At 33.4% G+C, this 23,565-nt stretch overlaps 1 non-coding gene across 1 annotated transcript; it reads left to right on the top strand.

Moving 5' to 3' along the window:
• Positions 1-5,461: 5,461 nt before the first annotated feature.
• Positions 5,462-5,533, top strand: Trnaq-uug (transfer RNA glutamine (anticodon UUG)). The gene has a single exon. It is a non-coding gene; the product is annotated as a tRNA-Gln (tRNA).
• Positions 5,534-23,565: the final 18,032 nt, after the last annotated feature.

Below are 23,565 nucleotides of genomic sequence, written 5' to 3'. Positions count from 1 at the left end.
AATATTCAAAATTACAGCCCCAATCTTGGAACGCGTTTTGGCTACCTGTTGATCGTTACTGTATCACCTTAATTCAACAAATAGTCATAAACCGCATGCATCTATGTGCGTATGCGTACTTATGAGTACTTGTTTCTCATATATGTGCATACGTATTTATCAGTTTGTTGTTCTGAAATGTCAACAGTTGCATATTTTTCAAAAATTTTTGGGCCTTCTATTTGCATTTTGATACAACCAGACAATGTTCTAACTCTGGCTTTCTTTAATTGTAGCATTTAACTACTTGTAACGCCGACCTGAAGATGATCTGAACAGTGTAGAGATCGAAACCGGTCGTCGAAGTATTATTAAATGATTGTGAGTAAGTTTGTGTTTTCTTCACTTCATTTTACATATTTAATTCTCTCTGAACCACTAAAATTCTGACTGTCAGCCTCTACCCACACACGAAAGATTATGATGATATGGATACCGTGGTGGCATCTGCTAAAGACGAACGAAAGTTTTACTTCTAATATTAACAATATTAAAAATAAAACTTTATCAGAACTAATGCAAGCCAACGAATCGCCGGAGTAAAGAGGGAGATCTATCAAGTTGCATCTCACTACCCGCCTGTCCAGCAAGGCAAAATTCAAACAAAGATTAGTTCCCAATACTCAGAATAGGAGTAGAACTAATAAAAATAATAAATAATCATTTCGTTGTGAATCGAAACAAGAGCAGTCTTATTTTAGTTAGTTCAGATAGCGCCAAAAGTGCTCTAACTAGTTTCGACTCTTGTTAGAGTCTCTTCAGAGAACACATATTTGATTCTCTCTGAACCACTAAAATTCTGGCTGTCAGCCTCTACCCACACACGAAAGATTATGATGATATGGATACCGTGGTGGCATCTGCTAAAGACGAACGAAAGTTTTACTTCTAATATTAACAATATTAAAAATAAAACTTTATCAGAACTAATGCAAGCCAACGAATCGCCTTAGTAAAGAGGGAGATCTATCAAGTTGCATCTCACTACCCGCCTGTCCAGCACGGCAAAATTCAAACAAAGATTAGTTCCCAATACTTAGAATAGGAGTAGAACTAATAAAAATAATAAATAATTATTTCGTTGTGAATCGAAACAAGAGCAGTCTTATTTTAGTTAGTTCAGAGAGCGCCAAAAGTGCTATAACTAGTTTCGACTCTTGTTAGAGTCTCTTCAGAGAACGCATATTTGATTCTCTCTGAACCACTCAAATTCTGGCTGTCAGCCTCTACCCACACACGAAAGATTATGATGATATGGATGCCGTGGTGGCATCTGCTAAAGACGAACGAAAGTGGTACTTCTAATATTAACAATCTTAAAAATAAAACTTTATCAGAACTAATGCAAGCCAACGAATCGCCGGAGTAAAGAGGGAGATCTATCAAGTTGCATCTCACTACCCGCCTGTCTAGCACGGCAAAATTCAAACAAAGATTAGTTCCCAATACTCAGAATAGGAGTAGAACTAATAAAAATAATAAATAATCATTTCGTTGTGAATCGAAACAAGAGCAGTCTTATTTTAGTTAGTTCAGAGAGCGCCAAAATTTGAGTTGTGTTTGGACCCCCCTCAAGCACATTTCCTGGCTACGTGCCTGAGAACAGTGCCAAAGATCCGTGTGTCTCAAAGAGCGATGTAGGGTGCTATGTTGGGCGTTTCACTACGAGACAAGATCCCAAACCGCCAGCTAAGGCAAAGAACAGGAGTGGCTGATGCAGTAAAGAGAATAGCAACACTGAAATGGAACTGGGCAGGTCACGTGACTCGAATGACAGATAATAGATGGACAAATCAGATACTGGAATGGAGACCAAGAGATGATGCCTACCGAAGGAGAGGTCGTCCACCAACCTGATGGACTGATGATCCAAAACGTTGTCATAGGAATTTGGTGCAAGAGGCATAAGATCGAAATAAATGGAAAATTATGAGGGAGATCTATGTCCAGCAGTGGACAAGCGAAGATTGAATGATGATGATGAAAATTCGCTAGACAGTGGCCAGAAGCATACTACAATAATAAAATATTCATCATGTTAACCAAAAGTCACATTTTCGGTTAATGGTTATATATTGTCTATATTATTTCATTAGCCCATGTTTTGATATGAGCTTATGACAAAAGATAAAACCCATTTGTGTTGTGCGTATTCATATTTCACGGTAGATTTATTCTTAAAGGGAGATATTCACGATAACATGTGTTAAGGGCGGACTTGTAGACACGTATATCGTATATAAAATAGTTTCCACCCCTTGGTTGGCTCAACCCTTGGTGCATTATAATTTTTATTGGGTGCATTTTATTAATAGATTTGTTGCTATTGTTAAAATATTCGAAACTATTCAAATATGTACACATTTAGGACTTAAAATAATCACAAATATTCTGGTGGTGGTTGTACTAGATTCCGATGTTGGAAAATAAAAAAGCAGAAATACAAATATTTGTCCCATTGATAGAAACGTTATGATGTCAAACTTCGAAGGAAGATTCACGTCAGGAAAAGAGGGAAGAACTAAATATACATAAATATAATACATATATATGGATATCAGTATAAATAATCTTCATCAGTATATCAACAATTTATGAAGAGATTTTATATCTAAAAACTAACAAGTTTTTCCAGGGCCAGATGGAATATCCCCCATTACTCTAAAGGCATGTAGTTTCGTTCTTTTTCGTCCTCTGTATATAATATTCAACTCTTCTTTAAAGTCTGGTTATTTTCCTGAGTTTTCGAAGAATAACTTCTTGACCCCCATATACAAATCAGGGAATAGATCTGATGTGTGCAATTATGTGCCAGTTTGCAATTTAAATGTAATTTTGTTACTATTTGAAAAAATAGTAACAAAATATCTAACATCAGTGTTAACATCAACAATAACACCTCTTGCTCAAAGACTCTATGCTGCCCCGAGATGCAAGTTGACTTTGAGTTCGGTTATCTCGAAGATGGTTTGAGATATCGAAATGCCGTTTTCAGATTTGGATTCAGGGACCAAATCCTCCCTAACAAGGTTAAAAATTAAAGAACAAAATTGTTGAAACATAAATAGTAGGTACGTTCTTTAACGGTAACATATTGCAAAACCTCTAAATTTTAAAGAACCGCTTGGATTGACATGCAATTTGGCATACACATACACATACTACCTAGCTAATAAGTCAAAGAAATAAAGTGAAATTGTGCCGATGTGTGCTTTTGCCCTGGGGGTGAGTTTCACCCCCTCTCGGGGGTGAAAAAATATATTTCCAAAGTGATTCCGGAAATGGATAAACTGACTAATTTTAAGCAACTTTTGTTCTATAGAGATTTTTCGCTATGTCAATACTTTTCGGGTTATTTACGAGTAAATATATGTTCATTTTTCAACAAAATAACCACGGTTTTGAACGGCTTTTGGCAAATAATTCAAAAAGTAAGTATTTTATCGAAAAAAGCGTTCTTAGAAAAAATATAGCTTGTAAAATATTGAAACACGTGGGGTATATATTAGGTCTGTATACCTAGCAATAGCAGAGTTATACCTAATAAAAATTAGTTCATATTCGTCAAATTCCAAATCGATTATTTCAACCTGAAATAATCAAAAAATGAAGAAGTTTGTGGGGAAAACTCATTACAACTTTTTAAAGTATTTAAAAAAATCTTTATTTTCGTTTTATAAAAACAAATTTTACCATCAAAAGTAAACAATTACGCTTAAAATAAAGTTGGTCCCTTTACTTTGGTAAAAAAAATCGGGAAAATCACCCCCTAATTAGCATCTCAAATGAACTTAATCGTTACCACTTCACAAGTTTCTTCACTCGTGTCTGTATTGTTTATATTATCTGTAAGTTTTGTCGGTTCCAAGTCCTTATTTTTGAAAGGGCTCTAGTTAAAAGGGCTTGAACTAATCACTAATAACGAGTGTATGCAAATTTGGAAACACCAAATATTAACCAATTTTTGTCTTATAGAAAAACAAAAAAATAGAAAATATTTAGAAAAGCAAAGCCGACATTTTTTATTGTTTGAGATTTTTGGTATATCCAACAATTTTTAAGTTATTTTGAAAAAAAAAATGATTTTTTTCAAAATTAAAATTATTAAAAATTTTATTTTAAAACCAATGTTTTCAAAAATAAGCACTTTGAATCGAAGAAACCTACAGATCATATAAACACAACATAAGTAAAGTAACTTGTGAAGCGGTAACGATTAATTTCATTCAAGTTGCTAATTATAGGATGATCTTCCCTATTTTATTTTGCTAAAACAAAAGGAAAAAACTTTATTTTGAGCATAACTTGCTTACGTTTGATGCTAGAAACTTTTTTTAAAAACAGAAATAAAGCTTCTTTTAAACACTTTAAAAAAGTTATAAGTAATGAGTTTTCCCCAGATTTTTTGGATATTTCACGTTGAAGTATTCTGTTTGGAATTTTGCGAATATAAACCGATTTTTCATTAGCTATGGTTCTACTAGGTCTAGAGACCTTACGCATACACCATTTTTTTTAAATTTTTTACAGGCCATATTTTTTCTAAGAACGCTTTTTTCGTTAAAATACTTAAGTACTTTTTGAATTATTTGCGAGAAACCGTCTAAAAACGTGGTTATTTTGTTTAAAAATAATTTATTTACTCGCAAATAACTCGAAAAGTATTATTGACTTGGCGAAAAATCTATAGAACAAAAGTTGTTTAAAATTAGTCAGTTTATCCATTCCCGGACTTATTTTCGACATATATTTTTTCACCCCCTAAGAGGGGGTGAAAATCACCCCTAGGGCAAAAGCAGACATCGGCACGATATCACTTTTTTTCTATGGCATATTAGCTATATGTAGGTATGCCAAATTTCATGTCGTTCCAAGCGGTTCTTTAAAATTTACAGCAAAAACCGTGAAATAATGTCCCTACTAAAAATATTTAGCTGACATGAAACTTAAACCACAGACAGACAAATTCAACCCAATAAACATGCTAGTTAGGAAAATTAAGGTGCATATAAGTTATTATTTATGTCCTTTATGTACCTAGTTTGGGTTTATCTTTCTTATGTGTTTTGGTTGGTGTTTCAGTGGAAGTTTCCCCCCCTAAGGCAAAGTTCCCCTCCCAAGGCAAGTGTCTAGATCCGCCAATGATCGCTACATCGGCTCCAAGTATAGCAGGGGTGCCAACGCACGAACGAACGAACGAACAGACTTGCGAATTTATAAACGAAAATAAAATTTTCGTTGAAAGTACAGATTAGCATTTTGTATAATTTTTTTTTAATTATTTTACGTTCTGAAGCTGAAGTGTATGTGTTTATTAGATATTATAATAATTTATAAACAGGGCTATTTGAGAGATTTAAAAATTTAATGAAAACTGTCGTTAGCTCCCTATAAAAATAGTTTAGGCAAGCTGAAGTCTCACGGTTCCATGGTGTAATGGTTAGCACTCTGGACTTTGAATCCAGCGATCCGAGTTCAAATCTCGGTGGAACCTGATCTTTTTGTTTTTTTTTAATATTATTTTTTAATGCAATAGGCCAATATCAAAATAATAATTATTGTGATATTTTACAAAAAATTGTGTAGTACGTCATAAATTTTTTACCACGTTAAAACATACAGCAATACATTGTAATAAATTTAAAATAATTATTTCAATTTATTAGTAGGTTCTTTAACGGTAAAATATTGCAAAACCTCTAAATTTTAAAGAACCGCTTAGATTGACATGAAATTTGGCATACACATATCTAACACGTCAGAGAAAAAAAGTGATATTGTACCGATGTGTGCTTTTGCCCTGGGGGTGGTTTTCACCCCCTCTTGGGGGTGAAAAAATATTTGTCCAAAGTAAGTCCGGAACTGGATAAACTGACTAATTTTAAGTAACTTTTGTTCTACAGAGTTTTTTCACTAAGTCAATACTTTTCGAGTTATTTGCCAGTAAATATGTTCATTTTTTCAACAAAATAACCACGCTTTTAGACGGTTTTTCGCAAATAACTCAAATAGTAAGTATTTTGTCGAAAAAATATTCTTAGCAAAAATATAGCCTGTAAAAATTAAAAAAAAAATGGTGTATATATCACGTCTCTATACCTAGTAGAAGCAGAGGTATAGCTAATGAAGAATAGGTTCATATTCGTCGAATTCCAAATGGAATATTTTAACGTGAAATTACCAAATTGAAGCACATTTCGGGGAAAACTCATTACAACTTATTTAAAGTGTTTAAAAAAAGCTTCATTTTTGTTTTATAAAATAAATTTCTAGCATCAAAAGAAAACAAGTTACACTCAAAATAAAGTTAGTCCCTTTTTTTTGGTGAAAAAATCGGGAAAATCACCCCCTAATTAGTATCTCAAATGAACTTAATCGCAACGAGTTCACAAGTTTCTTGACTCGTATACATATGTATTGTTTATACGATCTGTAAGTTTCATCGGTTCAAAGTCCTTATTTTTGAAAGGGCTGTAGTTAAAAGGGGTTGAACGAGTCACTGATCACGAATGTATGCAAATTTAGAAACACCAAATCTTAATCAATTTTTGTCTAACAGAAAAACAAAAAAATACATGATATTTAGAAAAGCAATGCTGACTTTTTTTGTTTTTCGAGATTTTCGGTATCTCTAACAATTTTTAAGCTATTTTGAGAAAAAACATATTTTTCAAAATTAAAATTTTTTAAAATTTTACTTTAAAACCAAATTTTTTCAAAAATAAGCACTTTGAATCGATGAAACTTACAGATCATATAATCACAACATAAGTAAAATAATTTGTGGAGCGGTAAAGATTAATTTCATTTAAGTTGCTAATTAGGGGGTGGTCTTCCTGATTTTTTTTTTGGCAAAACAAAAGGGACCAACTTTATTTTGAGCGTAACTTGCTTAAATTTAACGCTAGAAACTTTTTATAAAAACAGAAATAAAGCTTTTTTTAAACACTTTAAAAAAGTTATAATGGGTTTCCCCAAAAAGTGCTTAATTTTTTGGATATTTCACGTCTAAATATTCTATTTGAAATTTGGTGAATATGAATCTATTTTTCATTGGCTGTAACTCTGGTTCTACGAGGTCCAGAGACCTAACGCGTACACTATTTTTTTTACTTTTTTACAGGCTTCATTTTTGCTAAGAACGTTTTTTCGACAAAATACTTACTTTTTGAGTTATTTGCGAAAAACCGTCTAAAAATGTGGTTATTTTGTTGAAAAATGAACATATTCACTCACAAATAACTCGAGAAGTGTTGACTTGGCGAAAAAGCTCTATAGAACAAAAGTTACTTAAAATTAGTCAGTTTACCCATTTCTGGACTTATTTTGGACATTTTTTTTTCACCCACAAGAGGGGGGTGAAAGTCACCCCCAGAGCAAAAGCACACATCGGCACAATATCACTTTATTTCTTTGACATGTAAGCTATGCGTATGCCAAATTTCATGTCAATCCAAGCGGTTCTTTAAAATTTAGAGCAAAAACCGTGAAATAATGTACTATTATATGCATATTATAATAATACATATTAATATTATTATTATACAGGGTGTTTCATTAGTAAATGGAAATACTGGAATGATTAATAGAAATCATTGAGGCGGTTCGAGATATACTACATTTATTGCCTCACCGATTTTCATAACCGAGTTACAGGGTGTTTTATCGATTTTGCCCATTTGTACCACCACCTATATTTTTTTTGATGAACCAGGACCCATCCATTGTTCTTCGTTTTCTCTTTTTTAGGCTATAGTTCAGTTTAGAACCCTTTTCGGAGCCCTCGTGTTCGGCATTCTTTCTAGGTGACCTCACTATATATCCTCTTATCACTCCTATTACATTAGGTTAGTTGTATAATTCCTTTAACTCATCCTTTGATCTTCTTATTCATAAACTGTCCTTTATTATTCCTCCATATATCTTCCTCAAGATATTCCTTTCCTAGATCTCCAGTAAATTTTGTTAATTTTTTGTCATTGTCCATGTCTGACTGAAGTATGTTACTATTGGTTGTATAGCTGTTTTGTATAAGTGTATTTTTGTACAATAATGTTAATTAGTCTCAATAGTGATGTCACATTTACTTTATATACCACAAACTCATCTATCTCAAATAAACACAATTTTTAATTTTCTCATATACTCAATAATCTTACTCAACACTTATCTTCATCTGACCCCACTTTAGTTGTAGCTTAGACACTTTTATCCAAGTTATTAATTTTTCTTTGCCCTAGATGTTATTTAACATAAAAGGACATAATAAATAAATTTGGACTAAGCTTGTAATACAACCTTTTCAGTCTTGTAAATTTGTGTTGATGACCCCATCTATATTTTATTAATTTATAAATAAGATTTTGCATTTACAACTTTTTCAGCATTTGATATCACGACCCCTATTTTGTCTCTAGTTTTTCAGCCAGTCTCTCAGCCATCATTTGTGTTGGTTCACAAATATAAATTATCTAATTTCAAAACATAAACCATACATTACATTATCTGTATGTTGTTTTGCCTACCTTTCTTCATCAATTTACGTACACTTCATTGATGATTGTGGGTACTCAAATTCCCCCCTTCTATTTTACATCTAGATAATCTATTCTCACTAACTCTTTATTTTTATAATTCCAACACACTGATGTTAGCTGTTATCATTGCTTGTACTATAAACAACTATAAATTTAGTAGCTGTGTAACCAATTTTTCATGATACTTCAAGTTCCATTGACAATTGTTGTCTTGACATCAGACAGATTCGCTTTTGATATCTCATATCTTAGTTGCCTGTCAGCTCTTGTAACATAATGACCTAATTTGTTACCTTTGACCCACTTACAACGTGTGGGAGTCATATGTTATCCTAGGGCCATATCCTTAGGGATTATATCCATCCTTTGGAATTTGCTATGTTAGCATTTTGATGTGACTTTTAGTCCATTTTTGAAAGGCTTTGACCTTCGTATTTTTTGGTTGGCTCACCATGTTCTTGTAAGTATAACCAAACTTTGATTCTACCTTGGTCATCACTTTAAATTCAACATTTTGATAATTAATATGGTTATACTTATTTTAGGCAACACTGATGATGCTCTTTTTAGAGCGAAAACGTTCTGTTCGATGTTTGTAGCCCTATAGGGCTTTTTAAAATAATATACCTTTTACCAAGACCAAAATTTTTTATTAAATTTTACTTGTAATTAATGGTATACAGCCAGCTACAGGAAATTCTTCCTAGTGGATATTTGTATTTTTGCCTTTCTTGGTTAAAACTTGCTTTTTAACATTCCATTAAGCACATGTACCTACACTTCAATTGCCTGACAATATTTTAGTTTGTATTTCTTCTTTAATCTTCGGCTTACCAGATATTATTTCTCCTAATAGGTAGCTACGTACTTAAATTTTTCTGACATTTCGAATTCGTATGATTTTTCTTCTACTTCTACTTTAAACTTTTCTTCTCCATTTCTGAACAGACCATCTGTCCTGTCCATTCCATACATTTTCTTTCAGTCCTATTTTCTTCGCTGCTTTTACTATTCTCGGTACTATCTCCCGTAGCTCTTTTTTTCCTCTTGCCACCAACACATCATACGCAAATGGCAAAACTTGGTGTCTTTTTTGATATAGGAGTCATTCTCTATTGATTTTCGCTTCTCACATTATTTTTTCTATGCATAAGTTAAAGCAGGGGAGGGCAAATACTTTTAAGCGCGGGCCAAAATGAAATTTTCGAAATGTCTCCCGGGCCGGAGGACTATACCCAGTATGTACGCTAATGTTTTTGGTGGAGGTTTTTCTCTGACCAAGAAATTTTTTTGACAAAAATACTGTAAGTATCATTTTAAAGCATTTGGAGAAAGACATCTGACTGTTCCCAGTAAAATTACGAAATTTTTAATATGGTACATTATATTAAGCCATAACAAAGATCCAGATAAAAAATGAACTTCAGGAATTTGATCAAGAATAGACTAATCAAGAGCAGCCTTTTTGAAGATGAAGAAATTTCTGAGTAACCAAAGATTCAATCTGCGCAAATCTAATATCGGATGGTAAAATGTTATGTCAAGTCAACCATTACAGACTACAGACAAAATTCAAAGGAGACAACTGGTCTGGTATGGTCATGTACGACGTCAATGGACGACGACAAGCTGCCAAAACAAATTTTAAAATGGGCGCCAAGGGAAAGAAGGAAGAGAGGAACTCCGAAACAATCCTGGCTAGGCGGCATTCAGAAGGCAATGTCGGAAAGGAACCTTCACCCTGACGAATGCAACGATAGACGAAGCTGAAAACTGGCAACCGGAAGATGGAGAACGCTATAAAAAACCGGGATAATAATAAAAATGTTATGTCCACTCTCTTCTTCTTTACTGGATTGTTAATGCTGACTTAATGAAAAAGCTGCAAGCTTTTGAGATGTGGCTTTTCAGGGGAATTATGAAAATACCATGGACCGATCATATTACGAACGAAATGGCGTTGCACAAAATGAAAAAAGGAACAGACAACTTTTGACCATCATTAAAAGGAGAAAGATATAATTTGAAATTAAAAATCACACTAAATTTTCTCTTTTTTTCACCTCTGTGATAGTTATGTGACATCATAGAAGTTTTCAGGGACTTTCGGCCCTCGGTAATAATGTAATATTTCATTCTGCGTTTAAATTTTTCAAAAATACTTATCAGGATTCGAAAAAAATGAATGCATTAAGCTATTAAAAAAATTGCTTGCGGGATTTCTCAATGGGCCAAATAAAGTAAGCAAAAGGGCCGGATCCGGCCCACGGGCCGGTTTTTGCCAACCCCTGAGTTAAAGGGTAATGGTGACAAAGAATCACCCAAACAATTTGTTCAATGATTGATTGTTCATTTTGATTCTTTTTTCAGTATTCTCAAAAGTAAGATGTATCATGCTGCGTAATTTTCTGCTAACTTCCAATTCCTCAAGCGCCTCTTTTAACTTCTTCCTATTTTTATTCTATCGTATGCTTATTTTTACCATGCAATAATATTTTATGTTCAGAGATAAAGTCTACTATTTAAATTAAATGGTTAGCAGATGTTTTCTTTCTTTGGTGTACGTGTTCCACTGCCGTTTTTTTATTCTTGTGTTGAATTTGTTTATCAAACTTAACCAAAAATACCAAAATTTCTTTTTTTTTTATGAATTCTTCGCGTCGCATGAGCCTTTTCAGTAGTTTAACGTCACAGAACACTTATTTCTTTTCAGTGCGTGTTTGCCACAACTTCCTGAGCGCGTCAAATATAAGTCGGCGTTTTCGATTTACACTGATTACGATGTGAGTTACAGAATGACAATCCAAACACGAAAATGACTTCATGTAATTATGTTTCTTGGTCATTTCTATTCGATTTGTTAAAAGTTACAGAATAGGCCTGAATATCTGGTTTCTATATTGCTCTATTCATATCAAATGTTTTTGCTCAGAATTTTACTATTATAAAGATTAACTTACAAGTTACATTCTAATTTCTACAAAAAGCATTTAAATAGAGTAGAGCCATACTACATATTACGATTCTTTTTCATGTAATTATTTTTAAACAGTGAATCTTTCCTAATAACTGTTTAGAAAGCTATCTTAAAAAAATAAGTTCCCCACTGTTCTCATCCGTGATATTTCACCCAATATATCACGAGAAAAAATCAAACAAGTCAAATTCGAATTTCATCTCTTATTGTCATCCGATAGGGCGTGCAGGGGTTGAGGTGTCCATGTCATCCCTTTTGTGACAGTCCATTGTCGGAAGGTTAAGATAAATGATTGTAAAATAAAAGTTTGGTCTCCCCATCGGTTGGATCCAAACACGCTATTATTGCCATATAAGCGGAAACCAATGGGGTGAATTTCAATGAAGAATGTAAATATTTCGACAAAAATGATTTTTGGAATTCAATGAGATACAGTAACAGGAGCATTATCTATGTTGGATTTAGATATATTTGATTTTTGATACGTATGGGTTATACTTCACACTGCTGATGGAAATACTAATTTTGTAGTAAAATAAGGCTTAAAAAATACAAACCCTTACAATTATTAGGCAAACAGACTTAATTTATAAGTTTTGTTTGCTCTTTGTATTAAGTAACTAAATACTAATTATAGGCCAGGAACCGAAGCTTTTCACCTCGCAATTTTTACAGAATGGATCGATTTGCTTGAAAATTTGAGAATAAGTAGTGGATAGTCCAAGGATCAAAATCTATATGAGGCCGAAAGGCGCTTTTACCATGGAGGTGGTTGCCACCCCATCCCGTGGGTGGAAATGTTTTATTATATTTTGACCGCAAAAATTAATAAAAACATTCATTCGAAGCAAAAAATGTTCTATGCATTTTTTTGATAAAATTAATAGTTTTCGATTTATTCACTATCGAAAGTGTTAGTTTTGTATAGAAAAAATCAATGTTTTTCGATATACTCATTTACGATTCACTCAATTTTTGCCGTAGAAAAATTTTTTTCAAACCAGATTCTTGGGAATTAAATAACCTACAATTTTATATTGAAACATTTTTTCGTATCTCTGATACTGATCTTTCTATTGTGAAGAAAATGGCATTTTTTACCAACCTACAAAAATTCGTTATTCGCTTTTAACTCTAGTTTTTTTAAAACTGATCATTCTAAGTCAGTCAAACTTCTAAAATCTATTAATAATACATAAATAAATAAGAATAAATAAGGCCAATCACTAAAAACACCGCTAACTTCAATTATTATGCTTCCAATTGGATTTCTCCTTTTTTGTTTTTTAAATTTATTGATTTTTTTAACCGTCACTTTTTTACATTTTATCTTATAAAGTTTGGTAAGAAATAATCTTGTAGGTTTTTACACGATCTATAAGCCTATTAATATTAAATCTTTTTAAAATCCTCAATCGCAAAAGAAGTGACTTTGAAAGGGTTGGTAAAGGTGGTTTTTGCATGTTATTACAAGTTTTAATTGTCAATAGCTCACTCAATTTTTGACGTAGAAAAAATATTTGAAAACCAAATTCTTGTGAATTAAATAAACTACAATTTGATATTTAAATATTTTTTCGTATTTCTGATGCTAATCTAGCTATTAAGAAAAGAAGCCATTTTTTTCCAAACTACAAAAATTAGTTATTTGCTTTTAACTCCATTTTTTTAAAAACTAATCATTCTAAGCCGGTCAAACTTCTAGAACCTATTAATAATATATAAATAAAAAAGACCAAATAAGGTCAATGACTAATTTTAATTAGGGTGGTGATTAGGAGGTTGCCTGCGATCACTTTTTCGCTGAAAAAAATAGGGACTGACATTCTTTTCATTATAAGTTACTTAATTTTTCAGCTATAGACTTTTTCCTTATTTCTGGAGATGGATATTTTTAAGTACTTTTAATTAGTTTGAATAAGTTGTCCTCGAAAAATGCATAGTTTTCCCGTCTTTTGACTTTGAAACTACAATATTTAGCATTTGACGAAGAAGAGCAAACATATAATTAAGTATAGCTCGATTACTATTGGTTTTAAATAAAATATAAAAAAAAGTTTTTGTTTATTTTTTCAAAGGGTATTATATTTTTGTTAAGTAAAGATGTTTTGATAAACCGAAAACTTTTAGAGTTATTAGCAGAAAAGTTATTAAAAACATTGATTCTTTCGATATAAAACTAACTTTTTCGATAGCGAATAAATCGAAAACTATCAATTATATCAACAAAATTTATAGAAAGTTTTTTGCTTAGAATGAACGTTTTTACCAACTTTTGCGATTAAAATATAATAAAAAATTTCCACCCCCGAGATGGGGTGGCAACCACCCCCATGGTAAAAGCGCCTTTCGGCATCATATAGATTTTGATCCTTAGACTATCTACTACTTATTCTCAAATTTTCAAGCAAATCGATCCATTCTGTAAAAATTGCGAGGTTGTGTCCTATTTTAAGCTTCATTACTTGGACTATTAATGATTCTTTTGAGAAAGGTAAATTTCCAGAGTGCCAAAATACAGCCATTATTATTCCTCTTCATAGGCTGTGGCCACACGGGCGATTTTTTACGGCGCCGTAAAAATAAGCGCGAAAATGAGTCCCACGGTGAGAATAGTAAATGGCCGGACTGAGCTGTAAAATATCGCGCAGCAACATCGAACCGGCCCATCTTTGGCGTCGTGTCACAAACGAAGGGACGAATTCATTTTATTGGCCGTCGCGTAGTGCGTGGTCAGACAAACGTGTTTGACTGCGAGCTACATTTTCGTTAAAAAATTAACTAAACCCATTTCGCAGGAATTATTTTGTTTTCAAATTTTAAAATTTTACTTATAGGTACATAATTATCAGTAGGTAATCTTGTTCTTAATAAAGAAATATTCATGAAATTATTTTACTTTTTGAATTATAACCAGTCCTATAAACAGGACTCTGGGCGTTATAGTTATCATAATATTGAAAGTATGTATGAATGAGTTTAAAACAGTTACGAGAATTTAAATTTTTATTTACATCTATTCCTGTTTTCATTTTCCACAGTATGTTAGTGCCACAAGTATCTAGCCACAACAACGACCAAAAACCTGTATTTTTATCTCGCAACACGCCGTAATTTACATCCCCGTGTGGCCATGCTTTTTACAGCGCTTACTGACGCGTAATTTTACGGCGCCGTAAAAAAACGCCCGTGTGGCCAAAGCCTAAGCGTCACGGGCGATTTTTTACGCCCGCTGTAAGAACAGTAAAAATCAGCGCGAAAATGGGTCCCACGGTGAGAATAGTAGATGGCCAGATTGAGCTGTAAAATATCGCGCAGCAACAGTCTGGCCATCTACTATTCTCACCGTGGGACCCATTTTCGCGCTGATTTTTACTGCTCTTACGGCAGCCGTAAAAAATCGCCCGTGTGGCCAAACGCTAAGGGTGGTGAAACATCTGATGCCTGCCTTTATTATAGACCTATTGCATTACTACCGGTACTCTCCAAAATTATTGAGAGACTTATAAAAGCCCGATTTATGTCTCGATGAAAACAACATTTTATCACAAAATTAGTTAAGGTTTTTAAATAACAAATGTGCCAATGATGCCGTGTTTTCTAGACTACATGAGTTCTATCAAGCACTGAACAATAATCTTCACACTGCCACTGTTTTTGTGACTGACTATGCCCAAGCTTTTGCCCAAGATTGTGTAAATCACATTTTGACAAAAAAACTAAATTTCTTTTAAACGAAAGAGATCAACTACATTTCTTTGTAAAAAACGAAATTCGAGGTATTTCTTTGAATTAGTTCTAATCTTACTTGGGTAATAGGAAACAACTGGTTAAAGCAAATGATACAGGCTCTAGTCTCAAAAACATTGTATCTGGGGTACAACAAGGTTCAGTATTGGTTCCACTACTTTTCCTTATATTTATTAATCACATCACTAGTTTAAAAATCGGTGGAAAATTTTTTCTTTTTGCTGACGATACCAGTATCACTTGGAGCAACTCATATATTACAACTCTTCATGCCACTATAACTTCTGATTTATTTACAATAAAAACCTGGTTGGACCCTAATTTACTCCCTTTTAGCGAAGATAAAACAGTAGCATTATCCTATAAAGGAGCTCTTTAACCCTTTCTTCTTAATAACAGCCAGATCAGTACCGTTGATTCTGTAAAATTTCTTGTTGTTTATAGACAGCAACCTTAAGTTGGTGTTTCATTAATAATTGTCCATATAGTAACTGGAGAAACTTTAGCACAAAATACGAAGATTTAAGCTAAAACACTTAAATAAAATGTGGTTCTTTACTGAGTTACAGGGTGTTTTATCTAAAAATTGTAAAAATATTTTTGCTCAGCATTTTAAAACTATTTGACGTATCCTTTTCATACTTGGCAGGAAGTATAGGTACTGCACAAACTACTAAATTATGTGAAACAAACGTTTCTGGCTATTACCAGAGACGTACGACGGGGGAAAGTGAATGGTTGACCCTTCTCAAATTCTACGTCACTGGCGGAATTGCTATTTTAGTTCAATTTTTGGATTTTCCAATACTTTCTATGAAAATAATATACTCTTTATTCGTCACGATAAAGTAATTAGTTTTCGAGATATTTGAATTTAAAAAAAAACGACATGGTTATTTTGATTAATGTATTGTGTCGCTTCATTTTTAATTTCAAATATCTCAAAAACTAATCATTTTATCGTTAGGAATGAAGAGTATATTATTTACATAAAAATTATTGGAAAATCAAAAAATTACACTAAAATAGCAATTTCGTCAGTGGCGTAGAATTTGGGAAGGGTCAACCAACCACTATCCCCTGTCGTACGCCTCTGGTAGTAGCTAGAAATGTTTATTAAATAAATTTTATCTTAATTTTATAGGGTGTACAGTACCTACACTTTCTGCCAAATATGATAAGGATACGCCAAATAGTTTTAAAGTACTGGGTACAAATAATTTTTAAATGTTAATCATATATGAATCATATCATAAATTAATCAAAATAACTGGGCCGTTTCATACTTAACTTCAAATATCTCGAAAACCAATGACTTTATCGTTACCAATGAAGAGTATATTATTTAAGAGGAAAGTATTGGAAAATCTAAAAATGGCACTAAAATAGTAATTCCTCTAGTGGCGTAGAATTTGAGAAGGGTCAACCATTCACTATCCCCTGTCGTACGCCTCTGGTGGTAGCCAGAAACGTTTATTTATCATAATTTAGTAGGGTGTATAGTAGTCGCACTTTCTGCCAAGTATAAAAATGATACGTCAAATCGTTTCAAAATGCTGAGCAAAAATAGTTTTTAAAATTTTAGATAAAACACCCTGTAACTAAGTAAGTAACCACATTTTATTTAAGTGTTTTAGGTTAAATCTTCGTATTTTGTGCTAAGGTTTCTCCAGTTACTATGTGGACAATTATTAATGAAACACCCTGTATGTATATTACTGATTATAAGTCAGTAAGAAACTATTTATAACAAAATTTGCCTCGGGAAAAGCCTGGAAATTATTTTCATAATTGTAGGTCCACCGCTAGAGGGCGCAATTGAATATCAAAAATTAAAAAATCAAAATTTTACAAAATTTGCCTAACGAAAGGGCACTGGAAATCCGATCATCGTATTCTTCATAAAATTCTGCGCATATTTGATTTCACAAGTTTAAGTCTACCTTTGCAAATAAGAGGTGGGGGTGAGTAGGAGCCTTCTTATGAAAATCAGGTCCGGTCCGGTAAATCGAACTTTACATACTTGGTCTTGTTGAAAATAGCTCTTTTTCTTCAATGTAAGAGTCTTATTTTCAAAATAGTCTAATAAGTAATATGCCAGCTAGTATGCGTTATTTAATTATTTTCGGAAATCTGGTTTTCTTTGGAAAATACTAAATACAAGTATGCATTTTTAATCCCGTATTACAAAATTAGACCAAATTAGCTACATAATACCGAAAACAGCATGTCGATACCTTTTTTCTATATTGGGATATCTTATGAAACGTGTAAATTTTAAACAACTGGTAATGTCACCGGTGAACGAAGTTAAGGAAAAGTAGTGTGCTATGGAAAAACAAAGAAACATTTTCCAGATGTAAACGTTTATAATTAATTAAAACAACAATAAGACAAACAACACTATACAATATAACGAAGAAATAAAAGCAACTACTTACTTAGTGATGACCTAAATGTTCAAATTGTTGCCCATCATTTTCGATGCAAGCATTTACTCTTAGATTGAACAGAAGTCTCAATTTCTGCTCTCGCAATGCTTTGAGTGGCGTTTCGTATTCTCTAGATCATGTTTGTTTTCTCGAGTGGTGGGCCCAGTGGCAAAAACAAGGTCTTTAATCCGTCCCCATAAATAAAAGTCTAAAACAGTTAAATCTGTTGCTGTTCAATCTACTCTTGAAAGAGTAAATGTGCATCGAATATTATGGGCAACAGTTTGAACATTTGAGCCGTTACTAAGTAAGTAGTTGTTTTTATTTCTGTTATATTTTATAGTGTTGTTTGTCTTATTGTTGTTTTAATTAATTATATACGTTTACATCTGGAAAATATTTCTTTTTTTCATAGCTCACTACACACTACTTTTCCTTAACTTCGTTTACCGGTGACAGTAACAGTTATGTTTAAAATTTACACATTTCTTAAGATATCTCGAGATAGAAAAAAGGTACTGACATACGGTTTTCGGTTTTCTGTTGCTAATTTGGTCTAATTTTGTAATACAGGGTTAAAAATGCATACTTGTATTTAATATTTTCCAAAGAAAACTAGATTTCTGAAAATAATTAAATAACGCCTCCTAACTGGCATATTACTTTTTAGGCTATTTCTAAAATAAGACACTTATATTGACGAAAAAGAGCTGTTTTCAACAAGATCAAGTGTGCAAAATTCGAATTAGCAGAACCGGACTTACAGTCATTTTTTCATAAGAAGGTTCCCAATCACCCCCACCTCTTATTTGCAAAGGGAACTTAAACTTGTGAAATCAAATATGCCCAGAATTTTATGAAGAATACGATGAGCTGATTTACAGTGCCCTTTCATTAGGAAAAATTTGTAAAATTTTGATTTTTTAATTTTTGATATTTAATTACGCCCTCTAGCGGCAGACCTACAAGCATGAAAATAATTTCCAGGCTTTTCCCGAGGCAACTTTTGTTATAAATATTTTTTTCTTAAAGCTGTACTATAAACGGTTCCTGAGATATGGCTGAGGGCCATTATCATTGAGACACCCGGTATATTACATAGTTCAAACTAGTATCAACATTTTTTCAGGTCGTAATGTTTTAATTACAGAAGGTCATAAAATACTAAAATAAAGGTACTATCGATATACTCAATACCATATTAGGTCTATATTCCTGCATAATAACCAATAATACTCGTTGAATATAATATACCTTGGAAATTTTCTGCGAGACGATAAAACAAAACGCGCCTGCCAGACACGTATCGTTCGCGTATCTGACACAGATGTGTGAATACGATAATAAAGAGAGCGACTGAAATAGAGAATGGTATTGTAGTGCACTTCCAACTTATATTTTCGGAGAAATCAAGGAATTCCATATTAGGACACTATTCCATATTTGGAAATTAGTGAATTCAGTGAATTCAGTGAAACTCTAACAAATTAGGAAGTTTAGATTAATGTGAGATTACAAATTAATGGATTAATTTGTGATTGGACAAATGTTAAAACAGAACTCTACTAAAAATACAAAAATGTTTGTAAACAGAATTTTCGCGTTCCAATAACATTATTGTAAGATTAGAAGTTTGCAAATCTTACAGGGAAAAGCAACAGCATTTTCTGGTGGTATAATGCAAAAGCACGTGCTCGAACCTTCTCCAGTAAAAAAGAACAAATCGAAGGGCGTAATCCCTTTTGCACAGTTAGACACGTTCCAATTAGCATAAACATTTTTATATCCGTTTAAATAAAGTAAACAATCGTCTCACGGCCTATTATTTGTTCAAGAGTCCGTGTGAAATATTTTAAAATTTTTAAATCAGTGTCTGGAAATTAGATACTCGGTCGTCAAGAGCCCTTTTCAATCAGAAGAATGGAAAGCATGTGCCTTTTCGGAATTGGAATAATTGGACTGTGAACCCTTTGTTATTTTATCTTGGGAAGAGGATCTGTGTATAATTTTAAAAGGGACAGACTGAAATGATGTACGTTGTTCTGATTACCTTTTTACTGAAATACAATTGGAATTAAAATCGTAGAAACAATTATATCTAAGAATCAATATTACAGATCTACATACAAATCACTAAATACAAATAGTTCACGGTTTAGTTGGTCATATAAGATGTATTAAGGCGATCAAAATTATTGTTTAGATAAATAGGTTTAAAGAAAAAGTATATCTTCTAATAAATGTGGAACTTGAATGACAGCCAATGCGGCTTTAGGCCAGGGCGAGGTACAACCGATCTCATATTCACGGTGAAACAGTTATCAGAAAAAGCCCTAGAGCATAACAGTAAGTTGTTGTTTCTCTGTTTTGTGGACTTGGAAAAAGCATTTGATCGGGCGCCACGTAACAAGATCTGGGAAATATTAAACCGTAGAAATGTGAAACCGAAGTTAATCCAAGCAATAAAGAGTGTATATAAATGTACACATAATAAAGTAAGAGCGAACAATCGCTCATCTCTAGAATTCTACACAAGGACAGGTGTAAGGCAAGGTGGTATTCTGTGTCCTTTGTTATTCATCACTCTAATGGACGAAATTGCAAAAGAATGCAGGGGTAAGGTAAAAAGAACTAGGGTTGGGGTGTATAAACTTCAACAAGTTTACGTGTCAGAGTTGATATATACCGATGACCTGGTAATTGTGGCAAAATCAGAAAAGACTGTGAATGTGAATGTTTGGAATGAAGCCTTTATAAGAAATTTGGGATGAAAATAAATATTGAAAAAACAGAAGCTTTAGTACCTAATATCGAAAACTCAAGAAAATATAAATGTAAAGCTGAATAATGAGACCATTACACAAGTAGAGGACTTCAAATATCTAGGATCAACAATGAATGGGCAAGGAAATATAGAACCAGGAATAAACAGCAGGGTAATGATTGCAACAAAATTATACTATGCACTAAATAAAAGTTTTTTTTAGGACAAAAGAAATAAGCCTGAAAACAAAAATTAAAGTATTTCAAACTGTATACGAGCCGGTGCTACTCTACGGTAGTGAAACGTGGACAGTGAACGATAACATCCGCAGTAAAATTCAAGCATGCGAATTGCGATATTTATGTGCGGTATCTTAGACAGGATTGATCGATCTAAGGACCTTAGACAGACTTGAAACGAAAAAATTATCGTGGTTCGGACATATGGCGAGAATAAGTGAAGGTAGAACTGTAAAGAGGGTATGGAAAGCGGCATCTGACAACAGACGACGAAGAGGCAGGTCAGCAAGAACGTGGAACGCAAATATTGGGAAGGCTTGCGTAAAAAGAAATATTGGGTGGAGAGAAGCAGAAAGAATAGCTACTGACCGAAAGGCATGGAGACGTCTGATTTCTCCACTTACCTCGACACCGTAAGGTACAAGAGGACGGCTTAAGTAAGTAAGTAAGTAAGTAGATGTGGAACTTAAAGTATATTTATTACTGAAAGTTGCTCTTATTCTTCTTCTTCACGTGCCCTGTCCGTTGCAAACGTTGACTATTTACATGGCAATTCTGATCTTGATTACGGTACTTCTGAATAGTTCGATCTATGTGAGCCCGAACCACTTCCGCAGATTCTCGAGCCACGAGTGTCTTTTCCTGCCTGACCTACGTTTACTCTCTATTTTTTCCTGGATAATCAATTGCAGTAGACGGTACTTATCGTGTCTCAATAAGTGGCCTTGGCTTGATATTCAAGATTTCTTTGTTTAATGGTGCTCCTCGATTTCTTTCTGTTTACCGATTCTGTGGATTACCTCTAATGTTAGTGTCATGTTATATCCAGGATGTACAAAGAATGCGTCGGTACACCCACATTTCCAATGCTTCTAATTTTTTCATGATCGTCTCTGTCAGCGTCCAGACCTCCACACCATATAGCAAGATGTAAAAAATGTAGCATTTAACTAGACGTAGTTTTAGGGGAAGAAACAAATACATACTTGCTTATGAGGAGCTTTTTCATATTGTTAAATGCTGTTTTAGCTCATTGTTCTATTCTCGCCTTAATTTCTGTGGCCTTTTCCCATTTTGCATTTACGTTGGTGCCAAGGTATACATAAGATTCTATATTGTCAACTAGTATGTTGTTTATCCGTAAATGTCGAGCAGGTTGTGGTTTTTTGTTTATTAGCATAGCATCCATTTTGTCTTCCTAAAGTTGATGCTCAGGCCGTATTCCTGACTAACTAAATTAACCTTACTCCTATTAAAAATACAAAATCAATTAAACAAGGTAACTCCAACATAAGATCCACAAATGGCGACAAAGGATTCATGAACTGGCATCATTGTTTTGGTAATAGAAACACAAAGAAAAAAACAAAAAATGATATTAAATTCCAAAAATTTGCTTTATTTTAAGGACAAACGAATTTATAAAAGTGCAAGTGCTGTCATCCATTCTTGCTTCTTTTCTTTTTTTGATCTAAAATTTTCATGCGAAGATGTGGTATAGATGTATTCATGTCTTCATATTATTTTATTGTTCTTCTATGCCGCTGGTAGTGTTTTCAACTATTTTCGCAGAATTATTATTAAGCTCTATTTTTACTTTTTCCTGGATGTTGTTTTCTTTCGGTAGTTTTATACCTATGTATTTTGAGTCTAATTTTCTGCCATCCCTTGGCATAATTGGATCAGCTTTTCTTCTCTCTCGTTTCTTGGGCCAAAACTATATTAGGAGACCAAAAAGCATTAGGTACATAATACAGGGTGCTCAAACAGGATTGTAATCTGAGCAAGGGTAACATCAACCTCCGTTCACCCTTTATCCAGGCTTAGGACTGGCAGCACAAAGCAGGTACTGGCGAGTTTAGAGGTTTTTTGCTTTGTTTTTTTTTGCTTTGTTTTTTGTTTATTTTTTTGTTTTTATTTGTTTTTGGTTTATTTTTTATTTATTATGTACAATACTAAAAATTAAATACTAAAAATAGTTCAGAGGTTGTTTTTTTGTCGTTTTTTTTGTTTATTTTTTTGTTTTTATTTGTTTTTGGTTTATTTTTTTATTTACTGTATACATAATATACAATACTAAAAATTCAATATGTACTAAAAATTAAACGTCGTCTACACTTTCGCCGAAGTCGATCGAGATTCGACAAGTACGAGAGTGTAGACGGTCACCTTGTGCAACTTTGCCTCGCTTCGTTCTATTTCCGTTCTATGTCGGTCTCGCGCGTCCGAGTCAAAGGGATCTTTGTCGGTATCGCACCGCTTGAATGTGTTCCTCGCGAAGTAGAACGAGTGTGTGTGTGTGTGTACATAGTGAGGTACTTCGGACTTCGGTCAACTTTGGCGAAGTAACTTCGCCGAGAGTGTGGTGCGCGCATTAAAGTTATGTGCAATCCCATTTAAGTAATTAAGTATGTTTATGTTCCCATGAACATCAAAGTTACCGACGAGGCGTTTTAATCTGTCAGCAGAATCTCTGTATTTTTCCTGGCTCGTGGGTGGTTGTTCGCCAGCTAAATATTGTTCTATTCTTAGTTCGTTTAAACTCTGTTCTCTCTGCAGTGCTTCAAAATCTTAGCATAATTTACTGCAATCTTTTTTAATTTATGTACCATTTCGGTATAATGCTGTTCGGTCTAGTGATGTTTCGGTAAAGTGCTTTTCGGTCCAATGAGTTCGGTCTACTGCTTTCGGTCTAATGATTTCGGTCTCGGTAGCGTCGTGTAATTGGCGTGTACCCTGGTGGGTATATGCTTCAAATGTTCCGAATGTCTCCTTTTCTACAGGATAGCTGCTAGGGGAAGGGACCTGACCAATAAATGAGCAATAG

This window comes from Diabrotica virgifera, chromosome 4, assembly GCF_917563875.1.
Source record: "Diabrotica virgifera virgifera chromosome 4, PGI_DIABVI_V3a".
In the NCBI taxonomy this organism is placed as follows: Eukaryota; Metazoa; Arthropoda; class Insecta; order Coleoptera; family Chrysomelidae; genus Diabrotica; species Diabrotica virgifera.
This window is presented reverse-complemented; position numbering and strand designations above follow the sequence as displayed.